Consider the following 27,946-nt stretch of genomic DNA (forward strand, 5'->3'; position numbering starts at 1 on the left):
GTGCTTCAGAGCCCTTGCTCTGCAAGAAGAGAAGACACTGCAATGAGCAGCCCATTCACCACGACTAGAGAGCAGCCCATGTTCTCTGCAACTAGAGAAAAGCCTGTGCAGTGGTGAAGACCCAGCACAGTCAAAACTTAATTTCAAAAGGTTAATTAATTTAACTAATTGTTTAATTAATTAATTTTTATAAAAGAGATGACTTGGGCTGGCTAAAGTATACATAAAAGGATATTTAATAATTATTATAAAACTTAAATGCCAGTTTATACAGATGAAAGGAAGCAAATAATATCCAGAAAACTCTGACAGATGAAAGCTGTAAAAACAAAATTCAAAGCTTTGCCCTGAGCTTCCTAGTGGCCTAAGTAACGAGGGAATTTTGATCTGTTATATATCTCTATTGTCTAGTAAAAGAAAGTACATCAGTTCATCAGAAGAAACAAACTTTTTCTTAAATCTGAGTACTATGAAAAATTAGTCCCAAGGTCTTTATATAAGGAACATTGAGAGTGTAATGAACTGTGAACACTTAAGCAAAAAAGAATAAGGAGTGTTGTTATTCAACATACAGCTATTTTTCAATCAAAGCTTCAGTGAAAGTAAGGGGCATAGTGGTAATGATTTTGTAGAGATATGCAGGCTTCTGGTAATTTCTGCTAATAGGAGAATGATGAGTATCACATTATCCTCAGAAAATCTTGAGAAATTAACAAGCCCATTAAGCTTGTGTTGCTGTTAGTCAATCATATGTAAGAATCACACAAGAGCAGTTAAAAAGTGTAAATTCCTATACTGCTCCCTAGACTTCAGAGCTGGGATCAGAAATCTACAAATAGAACAAATGATTCTCAATGATAGTGAAAAACCACCTTGTAGAATTGCTTCTTTCAAAAATCAGTTGTCACTGCTGGAAATGTTTTGATTCAAGGTAGAATACCCCAGTAAATGTCTGGCAGGTACGCTGATTGAAAGTGGCAGGAACCACGGTCTCTAGGATGAGTTTGTTCAAATATGGCCTATTCCCTTGGAAGCTTCTAAAAGTACTTATTTTGAGAATAGAGACGCAGATGTAGAGACCGGACACGTTGCCACAGAAGGAGGAGGGGAGAGTGAGATGAATTGGGTGAGTAGCATTGACATATATACACTACTATGTGTAAAATGGGTTTCCCAGGTGGCACTTAGGGTAAAGACCCCACCTGCCCATGCAGGAGACACAAAAGACATGAGTTTGATCCCTGGATTGGGAAGATCCCCTGGAGGAGGGCACAACAACCCATTCCAGTATTTTTGCTTGGAGAATCCCATGGACAGAGGAGCCTGGCGGACTACAGTCCATAGGGTTACAAAGAGCTGGACATGACTGAAGGGACTTAGGCACGTGTGTATAAAATAGATAGCTAATGGGAAGCTGCTGTAGAGCCCAAGGAGCTGAGCTATATGCTCTGTGATGACCTAGAGGGGTGCGATGGGAGTGGGTGTAAGGGTGGGAGGGAGCCTCCAGAGGGAGGGGATATATGTATACTTATGGCTGATTCACTTTGTTGCACAGCAGAAACTAACAGAACTTTGTAAAGCAATTACATTTCAATAAATAAATAAAATTACCTATTTTGAAGTCTCACTCCAAAGCTGGGGAACCCCTCTGTTAGTGGTAGAATTTAGGCATCTGTATTCTAACTAATACTGAAGGTGATCCTTTGCACAGTAAAATTTGAAAATCTTTGTTATAGCCTTTGTGTAAATCTTTCTTATATTGGACATATAAATGGGGGAGAAAGGATAAAAAGATACTTTATTATGTGAAGTAAAGTTCATGACTTGAAATATGGCCACAGGGGAAGCCTGCTGGGAGAATTCTTACAAGTTGTGCCAAGATTTCCTAGAGAGAAATTTCAGATCTGTTCCTGTGCTCAAACAGGAATCAACTGAATGTTGTACCATTCATGGCAAGTAATTAATCTCAAGTTTCCAGAAACTTTTAGCTCTAAGAATTGTCCTAATATGGCAGCAATGAACATTGCCGAACTACACATTCAAAGGCAATCATTCTTTGAAAACTTTCTTAAAAACACTCAAGCTTAGAAGAGATTTTCCAGTTTATCTAATTAAATTATCTCAATCTGCAAATGGAGAAAGCTGTAGACCAGAGGTCATGGCCAAGGTGACATGACTAATTTGGGCACAAAAGTTCAAAACTCTGGGCCCCCACTACTATCATAACCCAACTCTTATTACAGACTTGCCAATGCAAACCATTTTAAAGAAAGGCTTAATTTAGAAGTTATGAAAGCAAGAAGGCAAATTCTTTTAATATGCTATTTTTTATAAAATGTCCTTAGTAAATGGTGATTCTGTTTAGGGAGGGGAGGGGTTTTGACTTGGTTTTGCTCTTGGTTTTCTCTTGCTGTATTTTGTGTTCTGTCCTGGTTCAAGAGATATTTTGGTTGATCTAACTCTTCTCTTTACCCCAAATCCCCACTTGCCGGGAGCCACCATGGGAGATCCCACCCATGACAAAGTCATGTGGAAGAGAACTGTTAAGCAAGGCTTCAGAACTCAAGGGGCTCCCTAGGCTTTCTCGAGCATCTAACCCAAAACCAGAATCTGTCTGTTTTACTGTTTCATGACTTTCACCAACTCCTCTGACATTAACAGGGGGCTAACCCTGACCACTTTTCTCTGGAGAAAATCAACTTAGGGCTATAGCTAATAAGTCTCCTGGACATGAGAGGAATATTTCAAATCAAACCCCCTCTGTTAGCATTCTAGCTTGCTCGGCAGGTATATCCAGACCCTTACAGCTACGCATGTGATTATTTACAGCCTCCCAACTGTGAGAGGCACGGAAAGCCTAAAACATAGAGCCTTTGAAAGAGTTAAAAGTTATTAGAGTAGTGCTAGTGCTGATGTAGGATTTCAATATTGGGCCAATGCTTGTTGCTAAGTTCCCATATCTCTTATCCACTGTGTACCTGGGAATGCATTAGTTAACATAGTGAGAATGCTAGAAAAACAAGTGTAGCCTTGAATTTAACCATATCAAACTTATGAGCAAATTGGCTCTTTCTTGTAACTCATTGCACCTTTGCTCTGTGAAAAACATAACTCTGTTTCGTATTTTCTGAGGCTGACATAGATTAGAAATATAAAGAAAAAACACTTTGAGGGAAAACAAGTTTTCTGGTTGAGCAGCCTTTATCAAAAGAGGGTCATAAGATGTTCACAGGCCTCCAAGGCCAGAAGATACTGTACACAACATCTTTTGTGGAAAAGGTATGCAGAAAAATCATGGTTTCGATAAAGGCAATACTGCTGGAATGTTGGGCTGACTCTGTATGACCTTGCATCTTTCATTTCCCTCTATGTACAAAAAAGGTTTAAAAATAAAGCTAGGGATCTCGCTCATCAAAGCAGCTTGGTCTCCTCGTGTCAATCATTTTCCTCCTCTTACTCTCTCTTTCAGGCTAGTTCCCATCTGGAGTACAGAGATCCGCCGTGTCTACTTATTTGCCTGGGTTTCTAAGACCTGAACGGGAAGGCACCCTGCGCCTTCACTTCCCTGGGAGACCGGGAGGGCACCTGTGGCCTCACGTAGATGGTGCAAGTCTCTTGTCTTGAGACTTTATTGATTTTCTGTATAAACCAAGGAACACCAGCCTCTTTTCTTCTCTCCTCTATTTTCTTATCTACAATATTCTTAACTATCTCTCTCTCTAAATCAATCACAATCGCCGACGCCGTTTCTCCTTCGGGTTTCCCTGGATCCTGTGGGGGCTGGACCCCGGCGCCCACTTATAAATTTCCCACTGTGAAAGTGAAAAGCGAAAGTCACTCAGTCATGTCCAACTCTTTGAGACCTCATGGACTATACAGTCCATGGAATTCTCCAGGCCAGAACACTGGAAGGGGTAGCCTTTCCCTTCTCCAGGGGATCTTCCCAACCAGGGATTGAACCCAGGTCTCCAGCATCACAGGCAGATTCTTTACCAGCTGAGCCACAGGAGAAGCCCAAGAATACTGGAGTGGGTAGCCTATCCCTTCTCTAGCAGATCTTTCTGACCAAGAGATTGAACTGGGGTCTGCTGCATTGCAGGCTGATTCTTTACCAACTGAGCTATCAGTGAAGCCCTCTCACTGTGAGTACAGGTTAGACATGGGCTTCCCACTCTAATGGTCTGCTTGTTGATGCTCAGTATCACTTTGACCTTCATGTTATGACGTTTTAAAGCCAGAATGACCCTGGGTGAAGCAGAAACTCACCCCTTCATAAAAATACTTCCTTCCTGACATTTTCTAAAGATACTTCCCATTTTCTTGACATAAATAATCCTGGCTGTAAATTAGTTTTAGACTCTCCAAAACTCAACTATAAATCTAACCCTGAATTACACATTCTGACTTTATATTCAAAAAGAACTCAGAAAGAAATGGTGCTTTTTCTCTAGAGTTTTTACCTGAAACCATGTTACCCATTAGTCTTCCTAATGATCTACAATCTGCTTTTAAGAAATGTCTTCAAAGGGAAAAGCTCAAAATAAATACAGATTATTTTCCTGAGACACTTTAGAGTTTGTGTTTATCTTTATACATTTTTTCCTTTTACCTTCCTCTGAGCATGGTCTTGTTAGAGTTTGATTGGAGTGGTCCTAAAAGCCTGCTAATGGCAGCTATGAGGAAGAAAGGCATTAACACACATTTCAGGAAAACAGGCTTAGCAAACAAGTCCCTATACTTCACAGAGGAGGAAAAGCTCTTCTACAGAAGAGCTATTTCACATGAGATCCTATTCAAGGAGAGGATATTTTTACTAAAATGCAAGAAAAAGATGCTATGAGCAGACATCCTTTGTTTAGATTTATGGAATTTAAGAAAACTACCAAATGGAACAATCATAATTAATAAACACTGCCCTTCAAAAAATGTTGAAATTGGGTGTGATTTCTGTAGTCTTGAAAAATGTGTCAAGATAGATGGAACTTATTTTCCTTAATTTTGATCCATTATGATTAATTTCTTAAAAACCCACTTACATTTCAGGAAATATAGTTAAAATGAAAGCTTTTCACCGAAGATATCATCCATTGATTATTTCCTAGCTGCCATGCACTGGTTACCATAAACCAATTGGAAACAATTATTTATATTAATTCAACAACCATCTTTTGTAAGTTTTCTTTCCTTCTGGGACCAGAAATACAAAGAATTCGACTAGCTGAGCTCTTGCTGCCAAGAGGGTTGACATAAAAAAAAATAATTACAATTCCTTGTGGTACGTACTAGAAGATATTTAGATGCTAAGCAAGTCCTTGAAACAATCAACTCTTTTCCTGGGATGAAAATAGAAATTTACTTCAAGGCCCTCTTCAAACTGAGATTTATAGAATAAAGAGTTTATCAGGATGTGTGCATATCCTAGGAGGCTTTCCTAGCAAAGACAAATCAGGACCACATATGCAAAGGCAGAATCATGGACAAGCGTAGTGTATGCAGAAGACAGTTAATGTTTTGGTGTCTATGTGGAGAAAGGATATGGCAAGAATGTGCAACCAAGCAGGCACCAACGGGGACTTCCCAGGACTGACTCCCCATGACCACCACCGTGTCCTGCGTCTGCACTAATTTGTAGAAGAACTTTAGCCACCTAGGCCTTCCCTGAGTTCCAAAAACAAATTGGAACAGAGACAACAGGGAAGTGAAAAAATTCAGAAAATAAGAAAAAAGAGTCTTGCAAGACAAAATAATAATAGTTTAGCCATTAAACAAAGTCAAGGACTTTTAGTTCCTCTTTAAGGAATACAGGTAATATTCTGAGCCATTTTCTTTAAGCTGTTTTGCAGATACTGTAACCCCTACCAGGTAGAAGGAGTTAACTGCATGCTGACCACAAGCACATAGACCCCCATACCAGCTGGACCAGAAGGTTGATGATGTTGACACCCAATTACCTCATAGTGATGTCATGAGAGCACCTTTGGGCTGCAAGTGGCTGTGTTAGTCACTCAGCTGTGTCTGACTCTTTGGGACCCCAAGAACAGCAGCCCTCCAGGCTCCTCTGTCCATAGACAAGAATACTGGAGTGGGATGCCATTTCCTTCTCCAGGGGATCTTCCCAACCCAGGGATTGAACTTGGGTTGATCTTTACCCTCTGAGCCATCAGGGAAGCCAGTTACCTCACCACCAACCAGTCGAAAGAATTACCATGAGCTGATACCGCTCAACAGTCTCCCTCACCCTGTCTTTAAAAACCCTTCCTTGTTCAGGTCTTTTAAGCATTAGCCACCATTATTTGGTGGCTGCAATAAACTCTACAGTTTCACCACAACCCAGTGTAGTAGATTGTCTTTACTACACTTGGGCGAGTGGACCCAAGTTTGGTTCAGTAACAAATAGGAGATTAGAGTAAATGAGCAGGCAAATGCCAGATTATAAAGGCTTTTTATGCTCAGTTCAGTTCAGTCACTCAGTCGTGTCCAACTCTCTGCGACCCCATGGACTGCAGCACGCCAGGCCTCCCTGTCCATCACCAACTCCCAGAGCTTACTCAAAGTCATCTCCATCGAGTCGGTGATGCCATCCAGCCATCTCATCCTCTGTCATCCCCTTTTCCTCCCACCTTCAATCTTTTCCAGCATCAGGGGCTTTTCCAAAGAGTTAGTTCTTCACATCAGGTGCCAAAGTATTGGAGTTTCAGCTTCAGCATCAGTCCTTCCATTGAATATTCAGGACTGATTTCCTTTCGGAGGGACTGGTTGGATCTCCTTGCAGTCCAAGAGACTCTCAAGAGTCTTCTCCAAGACCACAGTTCAGAAGCATCAATTCTTCAGTGCTCAGCTTTCTTTATAGTCCACTCACATCCATGCACAACTATTGGAAAAACCAACACCTTCACTAGGTGGACCTTTGTTAGCAAAGTAATGTATCTGCTTTTTAATATGCTGCCTAGTTTGGTCATAGCTTTTCTCCAAAGGAGCAAGCGCCTTTTAATTTCATGGCTGTAGTCACCATCTGCAGTGATTTTGGAGCCCCCCAAAATAGTCTGTCTCTGTTTCCATTGTTTTTCCATCTATTTGCCATAAAGTGATGGGACAGGGATGACATGATCTTAGTTTTCTGAATGTTGAGTTTTAAGCCACGTTTTTTACTCTCCTCTTTCACTTTCATCAAGAGGCTCTTTAGTTCTTCTTCACTTTCTGCCATAAAGGTGGTGTCATCAGCATATCTGAGGTTATTGATATTTTTCCCAGCAATCTTGATTCCAGCTTGTGCTTGCTTCATCCAGCCCGGCATTTCACATGATGTACTCTGCATATAAGTTAAATAAGCAAGGTGACATTACTTTGCCAACAAAGGTCCATCTAGTCAAAGCTATGGTTTTTCCAATAGTCATGTATGGATGTGAGAGTTGGACCATAAAGAAAGCTGAGCGCTGAAGAATTGATGTTTTCGAACTGTGGTGTTGGAGAAGACTCTTGAGAGTCCCTTGGACTGCAAGAAGATCCAACCAGTCCCTCCAAAAGGAAATCAGTCCTGAATATTCATTGGAAGGACTGATGCTGAAGCTGAAACTCCAATACTTTAGCCACCTGATGTGAAGAACTGACTCACTGGAAAAGACCCTGATGCTGGGAGGGATTGGGGGCAGGAGAAAAGGGGGCGACAGAGGATGAGATGGCTGGATGGCATCACTGACTTGATGGACATGAGTTTGAGCAAGCTCTGGGAGTTGGTGATGGACAGGGAAGCCTGGTGTGCTGCAGTCCATGGGGTCACAGTCAGACATGACTGAGCAAATGAACTGAACTGACTGAAGCAGGGTGACAATATACAGTCTTCACGTACTTCTTTCCTGATTTGGAACCAGTCTGTTCCATGTCCAGTTCTAATTGTTGGTTCTTGACCTGCATACAGATTTCTCAGACCAGTCAAGTGGTCTGTTATTCTGATCTCTTGAAGAATTTTCCACAGTTTGTTGTGATCCACACAGTCAAAAGCTTTGGCATAGTCAATAAAGCAGAAGTAGATGTTTTTCTGGAACTCTCTTGCTTTTTCAGTGATCCAGTGGATGTTGGCAATTTGGTCTCTGGTTCCTCTGCTTTTTCTAAATACAGCTTGAACATCTGGAAATTCATGGTTCACGTACTGTTGAAACCTGGCTTGGAGGATTTTGAGCATTACTTTGCTAGCCTGTGATATGACCAGTGTTCTATATAACAATTTGTTTTAACCTTGTCCAATAAGAGTTGAGGGTCAAAGAGAACCTAAAGAAGTGAAAAAAAAAAAGAAACATGTGATAAGTATTTATATATCTGATTGTAATATAAGATAAACTGTTTAGTTTCACAACAAATATGGCCACATTTAGAAAATTAACACATCTGTGAACATAGGTAAATCTGAGGCTGTCTTTCACTTTTATTCTTCATGGTGAATTTAAAGTTATATATGGGGATATTTTTTGGAACAACAAATGACAGCTATTATGTCCTAAAGCTAAAATTTGTGCATTTGTGAAACTTAAGTATTTCTATCCTTTCATGCCTGTAGTCTTTCTCAGTATCACAATTTTATCATTTTCTATTCTTACTTCTACCAGAATCCTGCTGCAGTCTGGCATGAATGGGTCCTGAATCATCACTCTTTCTTAGCATCACCTAGAGATTTCCTCTGTGAGGCAGTTCAGGTGAATGTCAACTGAACACTCACCTAAAAATAAAGTAAAAATACATAAATATGCATTGAGAGCTTTCAAAATTGAACTGTAAACACCCAAACCTAAAACAGAACAGAAATATAGCAATGCAATTTTGTAAGGGCTTTTCAAGGTCTTAGAGAAGAAATTCTCATAGAATACATATTGATTAAAATACTGACTGCCAATCAGGCTCTTCCAGGGCTGTGTTAAGTTTCATCTTGTCAATAGGTTATGGACTAACTGCAGATGTTAACACATCCCCTACTTTACCACCCATTACACACACACACACACACACACACACACACACATGCACATGTTAAGCAGAAGTTATCAGGGCTGGTCAAAACTGTAATATAAGTGACATTTATATTTTCTGTTGTTACTCCACTGATTCTCCAACATTTTTTTCTTTTAGAAACGTCTTCTCAGTCCAAAGCTACTAAGTCATCTCTTTCTTTCACACCTTCAATCATATTTGTTAGCACATTCTATTGACTCTACCTTCTGAATATCCTTAAAATCTGACCTCTTCTCACCTCTGCCATTCATACCTCTCTTTTCAGAATTTTGTGATAAAAAAATCAGAAAAACGGACTCTCCTGATGATGCAGTGATTAAGACTTTGTCTTCCAATGCAAGGGGTGCAGGTTCAATCCCTGGTAGGAGAATTACGATCCCACATGCCTCAGGGCCCAAGGAACAAAACATAAAACAGAAGCAATATTGTAACAAATTCAATAAGGTCTTTGCAAAACAGAAATCAGGAAAATGGGGTGGGAGGAAGTTTTGTGATGTGCACGTAGTTGAAAAGAATATAGCACAAAGGGGGAAAAGCTTGTCAGTGGAGAAATAGTAGATGAAGAAAAAGACAGAAAGAATTTATTATTTCCTTATTATCTCCCTCACAACATTTGAGTAACACAAGCAGATAGTTTAATTACTTTGACTTGGACTTGATGATACTATATATGCTGCTGGATTATGGTCCTGCTCTGTGTCTGGGCTGTTGCGTTCTGGCTTAGTTGCATTACTGTAGAGACTTCCTTGGAAGTCTCTTCCTTTTAGATCATTCCCATGACTTTTATGTTCTCCTTGAATAGATTAACATATTTGAAACACTAGGCCTGCTTTCTGCCCTAAGCACCAATCTCATAATTTAACTGCCTGCACCTCAAACACAATTTCCTTAAAGTTTATTTGCTAGAGTTTCTTCTCAGCTTTCTCCTGGTTTTCTGGTCCCTATATTTACTACTTAAACAACATTGACTTTTTTTTTTCACATCGATTTTGCCTGCTTCCCTCCTCTGCCCCAACTTCCAGTTTATAGCCAAAGCTTATCATTTCTGCCTTTGCATCATCACATCAGTATTGTATTGATTCGGTCCTTGCAGGAACTAGGATAACACACTCAAATTGGGCAGTTTGAAGAGAGGTTAATAAAGGTACGGATGCAATAATGGGGGGGGGGGGGCTGTTATTACCCTTAGGTTTAAAGGATGAACAAGAGAAGAAAATTGTTAATGGAGGGAGGAAGCTACTTGGAGACAGCTGTCTAATGAGAGCTATGGCCTTGGGTCACAGCAAGACCATGCCAAGTCCTGACAGAAGGAGCTATGGTATTCTGGGGGTGGGGGAAGAGGGTATAAATACACTGATCTTACCCTCTTTCATTCCTCTGATGTCCAGTCAGGGCACATAATTGTCTGGACTTAATTAGAAGCCAGAGAGTAAAAATAACTTTTTTTTTTTTTTGTCAATAGATATAGTCCAAACTTCTGGTTTCTAACACTCTGTAGAACAGGATAGGAAGGGACCACAGGGAGGCCCTGATATTATTAGTGAACAAAACCCATCATTTTGCCAAATAAATGCATGGCTCATCAGTCACTTGAATCCTCCACTGCCGACCAGGATCCAAACTCTCATACTCATCCCAACAGCTTTGTGCAAGTGACACAGATGCCACAGCTAAACCCTGGAGGTGAGTGACATAAAAGCAGCATTGTGAAACAATTACAGGAATGGGAACTCGGGTTAAATTACTTTCAAATCCATTGTGTTCCATTCAGTCATTTGTGGAAGGCTGAGCATAATTATGAGAATAAGTATGCTCTGTGGGGTTATTCAAATGAGACACTTCCTGGGCTAAAGCAATATATAGTTTAATGGAAAGTGAATAAACAAATAGAAAACTAAATACTGAGTGAAAAAGAAACCCTAAGTAGAGCTAAATACAATTACCCATCTTCAGTTAAATGCCAGTTCTTCAAAATTTCCTGATCTCTGTTAATTTGTTCTTCCTCTCAGAGCACTATTATAATTTCCCATTTGATATGCCAAGTCGTTAATTCTTATGTGATTATTTGATGAATGTCTATCTCCTGTGCTGGCCTGGAATCATGTAGGTAGAACCCATGGCTGCTTTCTTGCTCACTATTGAACTCTAAAACTTCATCCAGTGCCTGACACCTAGAAGTACTACTCAATAGAGGATCAAATGTTTCCATTATAGTTTTACTACTAGTTATATAACCCTGAGGCTTCCTTGGTTGATCAAGTGGTAAAGAATATGCCTATAGTACAGGAGATCCAGGTTCAATCACTGGGTCAGGAAGATCCACTGGAGAAGGAAATGGCAAACCACTCCAGTATTCTTGCCTGGAAAATCCCATGGACAGAGGAGACTGGGGTTGCAAGTCCATGGGGTTGCAAGAGTTGGACATGACTTAGTAACTAAACCACGATATAACTCTGAAATAGCATCCAATGGTGGAAATGATCCAGTATTATACTGACACTAAATTATTAGGAGACCCTGAAAATATCACTTCTTTCTCTCTCTTTGCTTGTATTTCCTCAGCACTAAAATGAGGATTAAAACCATCTGACTCACAGGATTTCCCTGGTGGTCCAGTGGCTAAGACTCCAAGCTCACAATGCAGGATGCTCAGTTTTGATCCCTGGTCAGGTAACTAGATCCCACGTGCCACAACAAAGACCTGGCATAAATATATATATTTATATATGTTTGTGCATGTGTGTGTATATATATATATATATATATATATGACTTCCTTTTTAATATATATGTATTACATATATTTAATATATAAAATTAATAAATAGAAAGGACTTCCTAATGGAAATTAAGAAGTTCCTAATGGAAGTTCAAATCACAGGAAAAAAAATGAAGCACTGATTAAAACAAAATGGGTAGACATAAATAACCAATTACTAATAGAAGTGGTAAAATGTTAATAAACATGAAAATATATTAATTAACTTGTGCTTTTAAAATAATATTAACTAAATTAGACTTTTAATATAGTTAAAACAGAACTTCCCTGATGGTCCAGTAGTTGAGAATCCACTTGCTGATACAGAGGACACAGGTTCGATCCCTGGTCTGGGAAGATCCCACATGCCAAGGGGCAACTAAACCCATGCACCACAACTACTGAGCCCGAGCACTCTAGAGCCTGTAATCTACAACAAGAGAAGCCCATACACGGCAACGAGAGAATAGCCTCCACTTGTTGCAAGTAAAGAAAGTCTGCTTGCAGCAACAAAGACCCAGCACAGCAACCCCACCCCCAACGCCAAAAATAAAAATAGCTTTTTAAAAATCTGACTCAGCTTTATATGTTTGCTGTGCCAGTTACTATTGCCACATAACAAAAGCACTTAAAACTTAGAGGTAAAATAATTATATGATGCTCATAGATTCTATTGGTCAGGAATTCGAACAGGGCAGAGTACATCTGCTTGAAGATGTTTGCAGCTCACCTGGAAAGACTCAAAGGTTGGAGATGGAATTATCTGGAGGCATCTCCACTTACATGTTTGGCAATTGATGGTGGTTGTTGGCTAGAATATCAGCTGGGCTGTTGGCCAGAATAGCCTATGAGTGGTATTTTCCTAGTATCCTCTCAAGTAGGGTAGTTTGGACTTCCTTGCATCAGAGAAATTAAGCTCCAAGATCAAGCATTGAAAAAGAACCAGAAAGAATCATCTTTTATGATCTAATTCAAAAGCCACATAGCCCCATCTACACTCCCAATTTCATCCAGGTTCAAGGTGATAGAGTTTATAGAAAGGACTACGAATTAACGGGAGGAGTGTGACATTCACATTGTGGGAAGAGCATGGAGATTAGAAGTAATGTTGTAATATTTTTTTGGATGTACACAGTTCCTTTGAAGAGGGTGCCAGGAGAAATACCAAACCATATCTCTAAGAGTTAATTTTTGTCCAAATCTAAACCCTTAGTTACCCTAATAAAATCTTTGAGTTATGCATTTCTGAGGCTTTCTTATTGTCTTTATTGGCACTTTTAAGCTGTTTCTATTGCAAATTCAAATCCCAGAGAAAAAAATGAAGCACTGATTAAAACAAAGTGGATACACATAAATAACCAATTAGAAGTGGGGGGAAAGGTTAATAAACATGAAAAAATTAAATTATTCAAATAAAACAATAAGATGATTTTTATCTGCCAGATTAACCTACAAATTACAATGTCGGCAAGGACTCTATCCCAACTGCTGGTAGAAGGTTGTATTAATTATCTATTGATGTGTAACAAATTATCCCCAGATGTAGCAAGTTAAGACAACAATTATTTAGCATCTTACTCGGTTTCTGGGGGTCAGGAATCCAGCAGTGGCTTAGCTGGCTGGTTCTGGCACAGAAGTTCCAATGAGTGGCCATCGCAGTGTTGGCCAGGACTGCAGTCATCTGAAGGCTAGCCCAGGGCTGGAGGGTCAGCTTGCAAGATAACTCACTCATATAGTTGTTCATTGGAGGACTCAGGTCCTTGCTGGCTCTTGACAGGAAGCCTGAGCTCCTTGCCGCATGTACCACTTTTCAAGGTTGCATAAGTGTTCTCATGATATGGCACCTGGCTTCCCCTAGAATGTGGGATTTAAGAGAGAACAAAGTAGATACCACAAGGATGTCTTTCATGACAAGCCATAAAACATTTCCATTATAAAATACTGATTTACACAGGTCAAGCGAATTCATTTTAGAAGGAACTATATACACAAAGGCATAATAACAGGAAGTAGGTATATTTGGCATAATCACCAATAAAGTGGTATGATCACTTTGGATAGCAATTGTATATTATGTATCAAAAGCCTTAAAAATGTTTCATAGCACAAAGTTGGCTTTCCAAGTATGTTTGTTCCAGGAATGATTAAATGAATAAATAGCCTATGGCAACGCACTCCAGTGTTCTTGCCTGGAGAATCCCAGGGACAGGACCCTGGTGGGCTGCCATCTATGGGGTCACGCAGAGTCGGACATGACTGAAGCAACTTAGCAGCAGCAGCAGCTTCAATTATAAGAATTGCTCTAAGGAAATAATAAGATAGAGCTGACAAAGATTTATATACCAAGATGATAATGATGCATGAATTATTGCAGGGATCAAGGGGAAATAAACTAATGTACAAGTAACAGAATCATCAAATAAATTATAACACAGAAAATAAATGCAGAATAAAAAATAATTAAATATGATCTCAATTAGCTGCATTCACAAGTGAAAATAAAGAACACTGGAAGGAAATACAGCTAAGAGTTAACGATAGTTATTGCCAGGTTGTATGTTTAGCTTTTCTGTCTTCCTTCTACTTCTTGTATTTTCAAATTGCACATATTGCAAGTACACTATTTCTATAAGCAGAAATAGTACCTATTTAAATGTTCATTTATTGCTTTGCCTTCTCATTCACTTTCTTCTCAATGCTCATGCAATCCTACACGTTCTTGTCAAAAAAGACATAGCTCAAGTTTTGCACTTTTTTATTACATTAACATTTAAATATTATGCACATGGCTGCTGCTGCTGCTGCTGCTAAATCACTTCAGTTGTGTCCGACTCTGTGACCCCATAGACAGCAGCCCACCAGGCTACCCCATCGCTGGGATTCTCCAGGCAGGAACACTGGAGTGGGTTGCCATTTCCTTCTCCAATGCATGAAAGTGAAAAGTGAAAGTGAAGTCGTTCAGTCGTGTCCAACTCTTGGCGACCCCGTGGACTGTAGCCCACCAGACTCCTCCATCCATGGGATTTTCCAGGCAAGAGTTGGAGTGGGATTATGCTCATGGAGAACAAACTAAATTTCTTATCTTAACATGTATGATCACTAGAGGGTCAGCAATCTACATAGTAATTTATCAAATTATATTTTTGCTATTAATATTATAAATTGGGGCTGGTTTTTACTTGCTTGCCACAAAATCATCTATTCCAGAAAATATTGCTATTAAAATCATAGAAATCACTGTTTGAATAAATAGACAATGAATACCATTTGGAGATGAACAGACTTTTTCTTTCCTTTTCTTTCTTTTCCTTTCTCTAGATAATTATTGTGGCTTTAGACTTTACAAATAATTAGCCTGGTGTTTTATGTCCCAGTAATTTTGAAGTTCACTTTGTCTGTTCTGTCCAAATGTTATGGTCACTAAAATCTTTCACCCAGAAACTAAATCTTTTTACAAATGGTGTCTTAAGACACATATTCCTGCATAGAAATTAAATAATTTGATTATATAAGTAAGGTAACACAAGCAAGAGTTAAATAACCAACAGTACTCCCAAAGCAAATTTTGAAAGCCCTTGAAAGAAGAGGCTTTTTCCTCAAAGACCAGCCTCTTTCATCAAGGGTCTTTAATATTCTTGTCCTTCTTTGCAAATAACCACAAAAAAAAGAACTTGAACCTTTGCACTAAAATATTCAATTCAACATGCCCCAAACATCTCAATGAAACAAATGAAAAACTCAAATAAAATTTAAAATAAGAGTTATCATGTTCCATTACATGCTAATAAGGCCATTTTCTGTTCTTGTTTAAAAATTGATTAAAATCAACCCATCCTTATTGAAAATAAATATACCCTTGCTATAGCCTCCTCGTTTGAAAAAAATAATATGCTTCAAACTAAGAACAAAGTTAAAAGAAATTATAATTGGAATAAAAGCAATAAAATATTTTTATACATTCATTTCAAAGTCATTAATATTTTATCTCCCCATAATTAAACTCAGAACAAGAAGTTCATTCAAATATATTAATTAAAATGCTCTACACTTCTATCAGTGTTGATTAGCTATTAATGCAAATATGTTAGCAGTTTTTATAAAGTAAAAAAAATTTACCCCCAAAGAAGAAGGAAACCACATATTTAATAACAGATGCCAAATATGAAATTGTTCTCTCTTTAAAATTCACCACTTAAAGACTAAGAACTGGAGAAGTGATAAATGTACTTTTCTCTATGGGTTTTTTTCTGTCTTCAAACATAAGGACTGAGGACTCATTACAGAGAAGCTGAAAACAGGCTATAGTAAGTTACCCAAAAGCTGCTTGGCAAAGTGCCCATCTTATAAAGGAAAATGGGTGGGTTTTGTTACAAAACCTACAATCAGCTAGTCTAATATATAGAGAAGTCCTCATTTGGATTCAGTATTTAGTATGAATCAATCAATCACTTACATTTACAGTTGCAAATCATAAATCTGATAAACCAACATCTCAAAATACAAAATTTTATATCTAGAAAATAGAAGCACCGGTCATTTTAAAGGCATTTAAATAGACTGAAGTTATCTCTGCTCTTTTGAAAGCAAATCAAGTAAGGAAATTTTAAAATTTACCTACCATCATTCTATTTTGAAAGTGTATTATCTATCCTTAACTCAAGCTATATGCTATGTTGAAGAATTAAATGCTACCTTTCCTCACATACAATATGGAATTTCCAAATCCTATCTAAATTCCTTCACAAACATGCCTTGTACCCTTCTGAGAGTCAATGGGATTTAGCAGTTAAGAACAGAGACTGGAGTCAAGGATGGTTATAATAATACATAGCCCATAGAGAGTTTTTGCAAGGAACAAATGAATGATATAATAAAGAGCTTAGAAAAGGGTCTGTCACATCACAAGTGCTCTGCATTAGCGTTTTCAAAATTTCTGTTCTTGTTGACACAACTTGTTCACCAAAACTTCCTGTATTACTATGAATCCTCACTAACGTGACCTGCTACCCACACATAAATAATAAAATTACATATCTGGGATGTTCTTTTGGGTCTTTTGTCACTCACTGCCCAGAATTTCTGTATTTCAGGGTGTAATTCCTACGTAAATGTAAGATAACATCATACCTAACTTTTAGCAATCTCAAACAATTAGCCTGCTTCTCTGAGGATCAGGATTGTGTTTTACTCGTCTTTTATCAGAGCTGCAGCCAGACACATAACAAGCACTACATAGAATTGACTTGAATATTTATGATCCCTGTCTAAGCCAATATATCATACTAGCATATTAGCATCTTGCAACTCATAAAAAAAAAAGAAAGAGGGAGGAGACTCTGGTGGGAAAGTCATGAAAAAGTGTACAAAACACACTAGTTCATTACCCAAGTTTTGTCTTCAGAGCAAGAGGAACATAGTAGAGCAAACATGGGAACTGGGAGGCCTGGCAACTGTCTGGTGTCCCACAGGGAATTCCCAGTGGTTGGGATTTCACCTGGAAGTGTTACACTAACCCCTGTCAAAGGTGTGAGACAGTGATTTCAGTGGCAGCTCTGTTACTACTGTAATTTATTGCTGTCCCATGACTAGGTTGTCGGATTTTTTTTTCTTTCCATTATTTGGGTTGTATTTAAGCAAATAGGTTAGAAGAATTTCGAGTATTGTGAAGCCAGACCTTGGGGTTCTGTCAGTACCCTGTCCACACCCCCTGCAGAACCCCTCAGCCACTACCCACAGGCCCACCCTAATCTGAAGAGGTGGAGACACAAGAGTGCTTCCCCCCAGCAAGTCCCTCCCAGTGTCTTCCCACATAACACCTTCAGCAGGTCTTTTCAGGACAGTCTTAATTTGCTAGAGTGTTCAGATTGCATCAAAAAGGTAAATGGCAGATAAAGCCAAAATTATTTTTTACTCGAGGTATCTTATGATGGAGGGTTTGTGTAAATAACTAACGGATATGGAATTTTAAAAAAAAGAAAACATTATCACAGATTATACGTCTTGAGAGTCCCTTGGACTGCAAGGAGATCCAAGCAGTCCATCCTAAAGGAAATCAGTCCTGAATATTCATTGGCAGGACTGATGCTGAAGCTGAAACTCCAATACTTTGTCCACCTGATGCAAAGAACTGACTCATTGGAAAAGATCCTGATGCTGGGAAAGATTGAAGGCAGGAGGAGAAGGGGATGACAGAGGATAAGATGGTTGGATGGCATCACCGACTCAATGGACATGAGTTTGAGTAAACTCCAGGAGTTGGTGATGGACAGGGAAGCCTGGTGTGCTGCGGTTCATGGGGTTGCAAAGAGTTGGACACGACTGAGCAACTCAACTGACTGAACTGACTGATACATCCTTAAGCCGTAATTGCTATTCCTCTGTCCAGACAACCATGTAGCCACCTCCATTCCTAGAAGGCTTTGGAGCCACCATTTCAATTATGTGCCTTTCAATAATATATATTAAGACTATCAGTTCAGTTCAGTTCAGTCGCTCAGTCGTGTCTGACTCTTTGCGACCCCATGAATTGCAGCACGCCAGGCCTCCATTTCCATCACCAATTCCCGGAGTTTACGCAAATACCTCTCTGTTATTTTTAGCATTTGTTTTCTCTTCTTTACAACTGCTTGCTGTTTTATTTTCCTCTTGGCCATCTATACTCCCTTTATGTCTTCTACTCTTTTAAAAGTGTTGAACTATGGAAACATCCCTGTGAAGCCTAGATGGAACTGAAGGAGGGGACTGTCCAATAAGTGGCTTCATTATGTGAAGATAAGGAGGATAGTCAGCCTCACAGGAGGCCAGCAGGGAGTAGATGCAGAGCAGCAAATGTAGGGATGTTAGCTAGCACCACCAGGGATGAAGATCTCATCTCAGTGAGTTGAAAGAGACATGCAGAGCATCAAATGAGGAAGAAACCATGAATGTCATATGAAAAAGTCTGATCACTCCAGGAAATGCATAAAAGGGGATTAAAGACAGGAGAGAGCCCACTTTCTGGAAGTGCAGCTGAATAGGAACCGCCGAATCCTGCCATCTGCTAAGACATCAGGCCCAATTCCCAACCGCCATGGGCACAAGTGGCCCGGAGATGGGGAAGAGGAAGCACCTGTTCCTTCATAGACGATGCCCAGACAGCAGCCTGATCCCCCATAGAGGAGATTCAGTGTAAGGAGCCTGAGCAGTGGCCATCCTCCAGCAACAGCAGCAGACAGCCTGGTGGCTGCACCCTGGTGGGCTTGTGTGGGACATGTCCCCTGTGCCTGGAATTTCAGACTCTACTCTTTAAACTGGGAAAAGAGCATTTATTTTTTAATCTCAAGTCCACCTCATGGATAAGGTGCCCTTCCACTCTGCCCTGGTAGTAGTCACACTGAAGTTATCTATTTATCAGTTCAGTAGACTGGGAGTCCCTGGAGGATATACATGTTTTTGTGGGTTTTTTTTCACCTAGATATCTCCACAAATACCTTACACATTGTGCTCAGTACTTATACATTGACAAGCAAGTGAGTAAAGCAACAAACGAAAGAATGAAAGCATCCTTGAGTATTTGTGGCATTGACAGAGAGACGACCAACTGTGAGGACCCTGCTCAGGACTGAGGGCTTTGGCGGATGGGATGAAACGATGATATGGAATCCTGCCATCACACTGAGCCTGAGCAAGGGACAGAGCTGCTTGCCAGACACTAAGCACATCGCAGACACAGGGACCGCACTCAGACACCTGTATCACCTCTGATAACAATGACTTCTCAAGGAACCAAAATCTCTCCTCTTCTTCCTGCCTCCAACCAGAGTTAAGGAATAACTCCTCCATGCTCTTTTATATCACAATAAATGGCAATCCCCTCTGACTAATTGCTCAGGTGAAAAGCTTCAGTCTTGCTGGTCTTTTCACTTAACATCATTCAGTTTAACAGAGACCTATCAGCTCATGCTTCAAAAAAGATCCTAAATCAAGCCACTTTACTGCCTCAAAGCTATAGTTACCTGTCCTTTGCACAGAGATTGATAAATAACTGGTTTCCCTTTTCTCTTTCTCATTTTATATCATCTGTTTCTTTATATAGTCAAATTTCTGCACTGCAGAGTCATTCCCTTAAAGGAAATCTGACCATGTTTCTCTTCTAGTGGAAACCTTGCCTTGGATTCTAAATTTACACTAAGTAAAAGACGGTGTCATGACTGGTCTAAAAGCCCTATACCATCTGTACCTTTAGTTCAGTTCAGTCACTCAGTCATGTCCTACTCTTTGCGACCCCATGAATCGCAGCATGCCAGGCCTCCCTGACCATCACCATCTCCCGGAGTTCACTCAAACTCATGTCCATCAAGTCGGTGATGCCATCAGCCATCTCATCCTCTGCCATCCCCTTCTCCTCCTGCCCCTATTCCCTCCCAAAATCAGAGTCTTTTCCAATGAGTCAACTCTTCGCATCAGGTGGCCAAAGTATTGGAGTTTCAGCTTTAGCATCAGTCCTTCCAAAGAACACCCAGGACTGATCTCCTTCAGAATGGACTAGTTGGATCTCCTTGCAGTCCAAGGGACTCCCAAGAGTCTTCTCCAACACCACAGTTCAAAAGCATCAATTCTTCGGCACTCAGCTTTCTTCACAGTCCAACTCTCACATCCATACATGACCACTGGAAAAACCATAGCCTTGACTAGGTGGACCTTAGTCAGCAAAGTAAGGTCTCTGCTTTTGAATATGCTATCTAGGTTGGTCATAACTTTCCTTCCAAGGAGTAAGCATCTTTTAATTTCATGGCTGCAGTCACCATCTGCAGCGATTTTGGAGCCCCCCAAAATAAAGTCTGACACTGTTTCCACTGTTTACCCACCTATTTCCCATGAAGTGATGGGACCAGATGCCAGATCTTCGTTTTCTAAATGTTGAGCTTTAAGCCAACTTTTTCACTCTCCTCTTTCACTTTCATCAAGAGGCTTTTTAGTTCCTCTTCACTTTCTGCCATAAGGGTGGTATCATCTGCATATCTGAGGTTATTGAAATTTCTCCCGGCAATCTTGATTCCAGTTTGTGCTTCTTGCAGCCCAGCACTTCTCATGATGTACTCTGCATAGAAGTGAAATAAGCAGGGTGACAATATACAGCCTTGATGTACTCCTTTTCCTATTTGGAACCAGTCTGTTTATCCATGTCCAATTCTAACTGTTGCTTCCTGACCTGCATATAGTTTTCTCAAGAGGCAGGTTAGGTGGTCTGGTATTCCCATCTCTTTCAGAATTTTCCACAGCTTCTTGTGATCCACACAGTCAAAGGCTTACCTGTACCTTACCACACTTCTTAACTCATCTTATGCCACTCCTGACCCCATTCATTCTGCCCTAACATCTGCTTCATCTCTTCCCCAGAAAATACCCAGAATGTTTCCACCTCAACACCATGGCGCTTGCTATTCTTTCACCCAGAAGTTCTTCTTCCCATAGACCTCATGTTGTTCCCTTCCCTTCACATCTTGATTCTGATATCTCAGACTTGGAAGATCTTCTATGACCATATTATATAAAACAGATATGACTACCGTGTTCTTTTAGTTTTTGTTTGTTACTGTACACACAAATTTTTGTATATTTTACTTGTTTGGGGCCTACCTCTATTATCTAGAATATAAGCTCCATGAGGATAAGGACTTTGTCTTGTTCACCACTATATCCCTTGGAGACTACCACATACCAAATCTCAAAAAAAAAAAAAATATATATATATATAGTCACATGAATGAATGAATGAACATAATTTCTGCAATGTTTATACACAAAATTTGCAACTCATATAATTTGCAATTTACTTCATTGCACCAGTGAAATTCTCAAAAGTGAGTGATATCATTTTGGTCATAGAGGCCGTAGCACAACTTAGTGAATGAAAGTTAGCTTTCAACATACAATGCAGCCCATTAATTAAAAAAAGAATTCATCTTATTGCTTCTTGAATTCTGCCTTTAACTTAGATGAACCCTTATTCCATTGATTTCTTGGTCATTTGGACTGTGAAAGAATCCAATAAAACCAGATCAGTGTTTAAAATCTCGCCAATCATTGGTATTTTCTTCATGATTTAATGACAAACAACAAAACTGACAAGTGAAACTCTGACTTTACTGACTTGGAACCATTGCTAGCACAGTTATGCTCCTCTGTTGTGTTAAATTTCTGGACAAGTAAATGTATTCTTTTTCTACTCACACTGGATACACACTGTGAATAGTAACAGCTCCCCAGACTTGCTCCAACTCAAGACATTAAAAAATATACTTAAAGTTGTTCATTTTTGTTTGTAGGTTCTTCCCATGTCTATAAAAAACCAAGCTCTATAAAAATTATATAATTTTTATCCCTCAGTCTGTTAGTACCTTTTATACTGAAAATGAGGTGTCCTCTCTTACCCCCTGGGGAATCCATTCTCATACAAGAATCTGTCCTCAGTGTCAGCCCACCAGATCTGGTCTCCCAGGGTGAGCCTAGATGCAAGCGCTATGCTCACGTCCCATACTTTGGCTAGAACTAATATGCTAACTGATTCAGGCCAAGGTATAATGACGAACAATAACTTTAGATGGAAATTTTGAAATGAGAAATATTTTTTCGTACTTACTCCAACATGCCACACAGGGAGTTACTTATTACAACTAAATATTATAAGTGGTGCCTTCTCAGGAAGGAAACAGAATGTGACTGAATTCAGTATGAAAAAAAGTAGTTAAGCAAATTACAGCAATCCACCAAAGGGAATATTAAGTGATTATTTAAAAGGGTGTTCATGGAGAGTATACAGCAAGATGTGAAAAATATGTTATTTTAAGTGAAAATCATAAATATTTTAAATTGCAAGTCACTTATGCTTATAAAAATATATATGGATTTAGATAAAGGCTGGAAAATGTGATTTATGTATCAGAATGTCCATATTTCTTTTTTTTCATTTTTTAATCTTATAGCTATTTTAAGTTAAAAATAATACAGTTTTATGGAACCTCTTTAACAGTATAATAGGAATATATAATATTCCATTTATAATGATTATAATATTTCCTTTCATAACTAATCTTTTTCTCTTTTTTTTTTTTTTTGGCTTGATTTGACTGTCTTTTTAAAAGCTTTTTTTTTATGTGGACCATTTTCAAAGTCTTCATTGAGTTTGTTACAATATTGCTTCTGTTTTACCTTTTGGTTTTTTGGCCATGAGTCATATAGAATCTTAGCTCCCTAACAAGGGCTTGAACCCACACCACCTGCATTGGAAGGCAAAGTCTTAACCACTGGACCACCAGGAAAGTCCCCTGATGCTTCAATCTTACATGGACTTTTTGAAAAAATTTTTAATAAATGATGTAACTACTCTTTGTAGTCTTCAAAATTAAAAGTCTCATTATGATATTTTGGTCATTCTAAGCTATGTTTATGATATATTACAAGAAAGTCTAATAAATACCCTGCCTGCTAAACATGGAATAGTTTCAATGATGTAATAGCATATAACACTAATTCTCACATTAATCTCATAATTTATAAAGCTCATTTGGAGAATTTTAATCATCTTCCTATAGTAATGTCTATTCCATTATGACACTGCTGTTTAACTGTCATTAGCTTTAATGATATCTTTTACTGAAAGCAATTTTAATCTCAAATCATCTTTAAATTTATTTATTTATTTTGACCATGGCATGTTCTGCTAGTGAAGAACGTATCTTTTTCATGTATTAAAAATTATCTAGATTTTCCATCTTCTGGATTTATTTGAAATGGCAGATTTAATTTAATTTCTGTCAAACTGGACCATGATGAGATATACATCACAAAAATCCAATGAAATCTTGGATTTCTAGCAGTATAATGTATGACTCTGATTGACATTTTATTTTGGCTGCAAGTGATTTTGATAAGCACAAAATATCCAGTAAATACATTGACTCCAAAGTCAAGTTGGACAATTTTGGCCACAGAGGAAACATTTCCAATATATCCTTGCTTTAGAACAGCTTACTCCCAGCACCCCAACCCATAAAATAAAAAAGTGATGATTCTACAAAACTGCTGCTGCTGCTAAGTCGCCTCAGTCATGTCCGACTCTGTGCGACCCCATAGATGGTAGCCACCAGGCTCCCCGTCCCTGGGATTCTCCAGGCAAGAACACTGGAGTGGGTTGCCATTTCCTTCTTCCACTAGAGTCCAGAAAATAATTAAACAGAGTCAAAAAGAAATCCTGCTCTTGTGAAGACATGACCAAACGGTACTGGTCTTGCTCAGGCTCCGATCTCCCACTATTGGGAGAGATCTTCAAAGATGTTTAGAGGAAATTTCACAGCAGTTACGTTTCTCAACAGTGATGGATCAGTTTTCCAGTAGAAGTTCAAGTCTCTTACTAGGAAGAGATTCTTCTAGTAAAACCATTTAGAATGAACCTTCCATTACCGAGTATGAGCTCAGCAAAGGAGTAAAGAATTCTCAGGGTAAAGAGTCATGTTGTTGGTGTTACTCAGTTGCTAAATTATGTCTGACTCTTTTGTGAACCCATGGACTGTAACCTGCCAGGCTCCTCTGTCCATGGAATTCTCCAGCCAAGAATACTGGAATGGGTTGCCGTGTCCTTCTCCAGGGGATCTTCCTGACCCAGGGACTGAACCCACGTCTCCTACATTGTAGGCGGATTCTTTACCACTGAGCCACCCGGGAAGCCAAAAAGAGTCTTAGAATTGACTAATCATAGAACCACAACCAGCATTTTATACATTTTAAGTAAGAAAATTAAACACTTCCATACCAATACACTAAAAATCATCTACTCTTTCTTGTTTGTTCACTGGAAAACAAATTTATTGAGTCTGGGACTTCCCTGGTGGTCCAGAGGTTAAGAATATGCCTTCCGATGCAGCGAATGTGAGTTCAATCCCTGGGTGAGAAACTAAGATTCCACATACCACAGGGCAACTAAGCCTGCACACCACAACTACTGACCCCACAGGCTGCAACTAAGATCCCATGCAGTCTAAATTTGAAAATAAAAAGAAGCCCTGCTGAAGGGGGTTTTGTAGAGAATGAGAAGACAGAAGGCACTCACACCATTTTTTAAAAGTTTGCTAGTGAAGGATGTAAATAAATTGGACAATATCTGGTGGGAAATGAGGGGTCAAGAGAAGGTTTTTGGATAGAAAATATTTCAAGCAACTTTTATATTTTCAAAGATGTGAAAAGATCCATTCTTATATTATCCCTTGGCAAATATCAGCGTTATGTAGCTTCATTACAAAGTCAATATGCGGCTTCATTATAAAGTCATTATAATGTCAAAGGGGGGAAAAAAAGCCAAATAGGTATTTTTCTCAATCCTATCATTTCCATGGAAATCTTGAAAGCATATTTTTAAAAGGAATTTTTAAAAATATACTGCCTTTATAAAAATGCCAGCCATTTGAAGAAAATATGCTTTTAAATTCTTGATATCAGATCAGTTAAGCACAAAATTTAACGTTTGACTTCCCACAAAAAAGTAACAAAACTATCCATGAAATGAGAAAGAAAGAAAATAATTGCTACCAATTTGCTTCTTATTTTCAGGAGAGTCTCCTGCCAGTAACTTCATTAAGAGTATTTAACAACATAATGAATGTGCTAAATATGTGTATCCTCAAAAATATAGTCCCTGTGGCTTTTTTTTTTTTTTTAATATAGCAATCTTCTAAAAAACAATACCTTAGGACATATTTTTTAGTTCTTTGTGGCAATTTCTACAGAAAATTAACATCATCTAAAGCACCACTTTCTGGTGGTCTTGCAATAGAGAAATCAGAAATTCCATGATTAATTTATCTCTACGACCAGTGCTTCGGAGACTTTTTCAGACCCACACATGTCCTTCCAAGTGGTCTTGAACAAGCCTGTCTACAACTGTAGGAAACCAAGGACTAGGTATCTCTACATACCCTCAACCAATACCAACTGGTATGTTCACAGATTGAGAAAAGTCTTAAATGATGACTTTCAAACATTCCCTGCTGGCTCAGCGGTAAAGAATCTAGCTGCCAATATAGGAGATTCAGGCTCAATCCCTTGGTTGGGAAGAACCCCTGGAGAAGGAAATCCCAACCCACTCCAGCATTCTTGCTTGGCAGATCCCATGGACAGAGGAGCCTGATGGTCCACGGAGTCAGAAAAGAGTCGGACATGACTTAGTGACTAAACAACAACTCTCTCTAAAATTGTGGCACTCTAAAATACCACATTTGTGGAGAAAATCAGAGGCCAGTACATATGTTTTGCTCACCCTGTCACATCAATGATCACCTATTTTGTTGGAAATATCAAAAGTCCTCTCAAAACAAAATATAAAAGTATACCATTTTTTTTTCAAATTAATACATAAACAAGTTCACTTTTCTATGGAGAGTATTTTTTTATTTGTTTAGATGAAAATAAGTATGCCTCCTCTACTTTCCTATTTCTTCAGAAGGCTTAAGACCACTGAAAAAAAAATGTTTTGCCTAACTTTTTAGAACCATATTTCTTCCAAATAAAACTAAAAGTAAGTACCCATAAGGATACAGAGGCTTTTTGATTTAATGACTAAAGAAAATAAATCCAAAAGAGAAATATCTGTAACCATGTATCATGTAATGATGAAGATAGCTAAGTTCAAGACTCTTAGTTCAGAATACCCAGCATGTGCTGGGAAAGATGGAGAAAGAATGAGAAGCTGATATAGAAGCTGAGAAGGGATGCTGCAAACTGAAGTACGAAGGATGAAAAGGACATGAGAAACTGTTATTTACACTCCTAGAACAAGACTATTTCTAGGTCCAGTGAAGCTAAAAACACCCACAAAAATGAAATACCATCAATGTCCAGAATTTAGTCAAGTATATTTTATTGTGTTCTACTGCTCAGTGTGAAATGAACTCACAGAGGGATTACAGTCCAGGCTCAGATGCTTTAGATCACCAGTTTCCCAAGTGCTAGGACAAGACACATTTATCATCGTGTTTTACGTTAGAGGATTTTTCATACATGCAGTTCCCTAGTAAGGCTGGGTTTTTACCTTTCTTCACTATTTATGTACATATGTGTCAAACAGAGAAATATCATTAATAAACAGCATCTATCATTATAAAAATAAGGTTGTTTCCAGATTTTTACTCTCTAGAAGGATAAATGCATTGTGTCAGTTAAAAACTCATGGATGGTCTTGGTCTCCATTTTATTTATTTATTTATTTGGCCATACCATGAAGCATGTGGGATCTTAGTTCTCCCAACAGGAATCAAACCTGTGCCCCCTGCCATGGAAGCAGGGAGTCAATTATTGGACCACCAAGAAAGTCCTGGTCTTCGTTTCTTAGTACTCACTTGACTGCAGCCTGGTTTCTCATCAGTTCTGGGCTTAGCCAGGACATAAGCACACGGGCACACAACTTAGTAAATCCAGCTTTACAAGCTAAATTTTAGAGCATTCAGAGTCAACAAAAACCAAAAGATCATCTTTTGGAAATGATGCTACTCAGGTTTAGAAAGTCAATATATGCAAAAATGTTTTACTGCCAGAGAACCAATCCTACCACAATTATTATTTGCAAGGCCCATGAGTTTTTATTATCACTTTTTTAGGGGGATGCTTGTAATGGGCTGAGGCAATGATAAATAGGCACTGTAACTCAAATGTTTTTCTCTAAGTATCAGTCAGAGTTGTATGCCTTGTAGGACCTTACAAAGTGAGTGTTAAGGGCATTCGATAAAGAAATTTTATTGAATAAATTAATGCATGGAATAAAGTCAGTAATGACAGAAATCATTCACAGATCATGGTGTTCACTTCAGAGAGAACAAATAGGCCCAATGAATTTAGAATCAAATTCAAAATCAAACCATTTGTCGATTCAATATTTAGTAGCTTGAATGCCAGTGTCTGCTCTTGTTCATAAGATAATATCTTCATGAGGGTCTTCCCTGATGTTCTACTGGTTAGGATTCCACATTTCAATGCAAGGGAACTCAAGTTCCCTGGCTGGGGAACTAAGATTCCACATGCCATGGAGCAACTAAGCCCTTGCTCTGCAATTGGAGAGCTGCCGTGCCACAACTAAGACCCAGTACAGCCAATAGTAATAATAAAAATATCTTCACATGAAATTGTTGAGATACAGACTTTGAGACCCTTTGTAATGGCCAC

The sequence above is a fragment of the Oryx dammah genome, unplaced genomic scaffold (assembly GCF_014754425.2).
Source record: "Oryx dammah isolate SB20612 unplaced genomic scaffold, SCBI_Odam_1.1 HiC_scaffold_10, whole genome shotgun sequence".
Classification (NCBI taxonomy): domain Eukaryota; kingdom Metazoa; phylum Chordata; class Mammalia; order Artiodactyla; family Bovidae; genus Oryx; species Oryx dammah.